This window comes from Ailuropoda melanoleuca, chromosome 14, assembly GCF_002007445.2.
Source record: "Ailuropoda melanoleuca isolate Jingjing chromosome 14, ASM200744v2, whole genome shotgun sequence".
Classification (NCBI taxonomy): domain Eukaryota; kingdom Metazoa; phylum Chordata; class Mammalia; order Carnivora; family Ursidae; genus Ailuropoda; species Ailuropoda melanoleuca.
Window position 1 is genome coordinate 45,548,007 of NC_048231.1, and position 4,556 is coordinate 45,552,562.

The window sequence follows — 4,556 nt, forward strand, 5'->3', positions numbered from 1 at the left end:
CTCTAATCAAAAGACACAGGATATCAGATTGGATAAAAAGCAAGACCTATCCATATGCTGCCTAAAAGACTTTCGTTTTAGATATAAAGTCACTTTCGGATCAAAAGTGAGGGGGTGGAGAACTATTTATCATGCTAAAGGACATCAAAAGAAAGGTGGGGTAGTAATCTTCATATCAAACAAATTAGATTTATACCAAAGACTGTAGTAAGGGATGAGGAGGGACACTATATCATACTTAAAATGTCTATCCAACAAGAAGGTCTAACAATTATAAATATTTATGCTCCTCACTTGGGAAAAGCCAAATACATAAACCAAATTAAATAACCAAATTAAAGAAACACAATGATGATAATAACACAATAATAGTAAGAGACTTCAACACCCCACTCACAGCAATAGACAGATCATCTGAGCAGAAGATCAACAAGGAAACAAGGGCTTTGAATGACAGACTGAACTAGATGGACTTCACAGATATATACAGATCATTCCACATTAAAACAACAGAATATACATTCTTCTCAAGCGCACATGGAGCATTCTCCAGAACAGATCACATTAATTGTCACTGGAGAACTGAGAGCTTTTCCCCTAAGGTCAGGAATATGACAGGGATGCCCCCTCTCACCATTTTTGTTCAACATAGTACTAGAAGTCCTAGCCTCAGCAATCACACAACAAAAAATAATAAAATGCATTCAAACTGGCAAAGAAGAAGTCAACTCTCTCTTTGCAGATGACATGACATGTGGAAAACTCAAAAGACTCCACCCCCAAATTGCTAGAACTCATGCAGCGTTTACCAACGCAGCAGGATATAAAATCAATGCACAGAATTCAGTGGCATTTCTGCACACTAACAATGAGCTGAAGAAAGATAAATTAAGGAATCAATCCCATTTACAATAGCACAAAAAACCCATAAGATACTTAGGAATAACCCTACCAAAGAGGTAAAGGATCTAACTCTGGAAACCACAGAAGACTTATGAAAGAAATTGAGGAAGACCCAAAGAAATGGACAAATGTTCTATGCTCATGGATTGGAAGAATAAATATTGTTAAAATTTCTTTGCTGCCCAAAGCAATCTACACATTCAATGCAATCCCTATCAAAATACCATCGACATTTTTCACATAGCTGTAACAACTAATCCTAACCTTTGTATGGAACTAGAAAAGATCCTAAATTGCCAGGGGAATGTTGAAAAAAGTAAAACCAAACCTGGGAGCGTCACAATGCCTGACTTCAAGCTATATTACAAAGTCGTAATCATCAAGACAGTAAGGCACTGGCACAAAAACAGACATATAGATCAATGGAACAGAATAGAGAACCCAGAAACGGACCCTCAACTCTATGGGCAACTAACCTTCGACAAAAGCAAGAAAGAATATCCTAATGGGAAAAGGACAGTCTCCAACAAATGGTGTTGGGAAAACTGGACAGCCACATGTAGAAGAATGTAAATGGACCATTTTCTTACATCATACACAAAGATAAACTCAAAATGAATGAAAGACCTAAAAGTGAGACAAGAATCCATCAAAATCCTAGAGAAGAGCACAGGCAGCAGCCTCTTTGACCTCAGCTGCAGGAATTTCTTGCTAGACATGTCTCCAAAGGCAAGGGAAACAGAAGCAAAAATGAGCTATTGGGACTTGATCAAGATTAAAAGCTTTTGCTATTATTTTGGAGCTCAAGGATTTGTGTGGTTGGTGTCGGCATTTGTCAAAAATTTTTTATTGTATCTGGAGAAAGTTAAACAGCAAGTATTTCATTTCTTCTCACATAGAAGAGTGATTTGTTTGCCTTCATTTAATTGTGATAATAAAATTATTTAATTATTTAAAAGAGAAGAGAGTGTTACTTGCAGATATATACAATTGGAAACTTGATATAATAGTTTACATTACAGAGTCAAATGTAGGCATATACTAAGTTATCCAGTAAATCAGCTATTAACTGTGTGCTTGATACAAGTAGCTGCTTGATAAGTGTTTGTCTCCTTTTTGTGTGTATATCTTTTCAGAACTGAATCTAAGAGATTTAGATCCTAAAGATCATAAAGATTGTATTCTGAAGAACATAGAGTTTGTCAATACAGCGAAAGACAAATACCATGTGAATTCACTTCTATGTGGAATTTAAAAGTACAAAAAAAAATGAACAAAGAAACAAAACAACAATAACAACAACAAAAAACTTAAATATATAGAGAGAAGAAACTGGTGGTTGCCAGAGGGAAGGTGGGTGGGTGGGGGATGGGTGAAACAGATAAAGGGGAGTATGAGGTACAGACTTCCAGTTACAAAATAAATATGTCACAGAGGTGAAGACTACAGTATTAGGAATATAGTCAATTGTCACATAGTGCATTTGTTGAGAGACAAAATGATTACTCTGAGTCCAATAACTTGGAACAAAGAGAGGGCTGAAGGAGCTCAACCACCAGAGTGCCAAGAAGTGCAAGGTAGAGGTGAAGCCCCAAGTCCAGGTGAACTCTCAGTTTTATTATCCTAGAATGTAAAGTATGTGGAAGCAAAGAAAAAACAACTCAAGAAAGCAATCACGTGAGGGGCAGCAAGGAACATTGTAGGTGACTATCAGCATGGGTCCTAGAGAGGCATTAACCAGGGTGCTGCAGGAGATGGGAGAGCCAACCTCAGTAGGCCTATCTTATCCATCATCATTACTGTTTTCAGCATGTACTGTTTCCAGTACTGAATGATGGGGAATGGTTGGCTTTTGCCATATGCATACAGCTTTTGCCATATATGCCTGTTCCTGTTCTGTTTCTTTTACCCACTGAGGTCTTGTTCTCCCATGGTCAGTAATATTACAATAACATTGTATGGTGACAGATGCACTTCTCATGGTGAACATTGAATAATGTATGGAATCGTTGAATCAATATGTTGCACACCTGAAACTAATATAAGACTAGATGTTCACTGTACTTCAGTAAAAAAAAACTATTGTCAATTAAAAAAGGATTTATAGCAAGTTTCCATGATATTCATAACTATTGATTACATTAGTATTACATATATTAGATAGTATATGATCCATACAATACATGCTGTTAAATGATATAATGCTATTATTATTCTAAACTATTTTTTATAGCACTTAAACAAATTATGACAATATCCCAGGATTTTGGACCAAAATTAAAACCTCATGTTATTTACTATCACCAGAGCTCTTGACAAACTGCTGAAATGTCTGTTTTATTTGTTAAGTTTATTTATCCAATTAAAATTGAGTCTACTCCTTTAATGCTATGAAACTGTTTTTAGTTCATCTTTTTCTTTCACCAAAAGCCACAACGGTGCCAAGTTTCTTTTGCAATTGAGTCCTTGGTTATATTACTAGTGAATAATGAGAAACAAAGCATGTCAACAGCAAGGGGATTGGTTAATAAAGGCTAAAACATGGCATGCTAGACAGTCATTAGAATGGCATTGCAGAAGAATACGTTCCCAAAATTATAAATAGTGAATATGCATTTTAAGACAGTATTTGTCACCCTATTTTCTTATTTTAATAAACATGGAAATATAGTCTTATATGAAAATAGAATAAATGGAAAGTTACTTTTAGTGTTTATCTCTGAGTGACAGATTTATGGCTTTTTTCTGTCTTTATTTCACTTTTCCCATTTTTGTATAATAGACATGTTGTGAGAAAAATAATATTTGACATATCTTTACTATTTTTATTGCTGTTATTATTAACTTAATTATTGCTAGAGAAGTGAAAACTGTTATGAAAATCTTATGACATACTGTTTAAGCAGAAAACATTAAAAGTGTAATTTGTTAGAAGATATATTTAAAAAAAACACACTTGTTGAAGAGATTAATTTTCTGTTGTTACTTGAAACACTCAAACTTCTTTTTCACTAATATTGAGGCAGCACTTGGAAAGCAAGATGACTTGTGCAGTGTGGGCCCACACAAGCAGAAAGTGAGTGTGGGCTGCTATGGACCTGGAGCAGGCCATCCTGGTCTAGAACAGATCATGTTTTAGATACATTCATCCAAATGTTTGGTTGCAAAAATACAACTGAGATGTAACTGCAAGAAAATTCTGTTCTAAGTGTGGGAGTTTTGCAACCATCAAAAGAGGGATAGAATGACCTTGGAAAAATGTCTGAAAGGACTAATCAGAACTAGTCCAGTTTCTATATTGAGTGAAGTTGCGTACCTTAGAGATGATTTCCAAATGCCCATTTTTTTTTATTTTTTATTTTTTATTTTTTATTTTTTAAAGATTTTATTTTTTATTTATTCGACAGAGATAGAGACAGCCAGAGAGAGGGAACACAAGCAGGGGGAGTGGGAGAGGAAGAAGCAGGCTCACAGCAGAAGAGCCCGACGTGGGGCTCGATCCCACAATGCCGGGATCACGCCCTGAGCGGAAGGCAGACGCCCAACTGCTGTGCCACCCAGGCGCCCCCCAAATGCCCATTTTTTAGCACCAACATGAACAAATCTATCTGAGGAACAGTCTCTGTGTACTCTCAAAACTCACATAGCTTTTT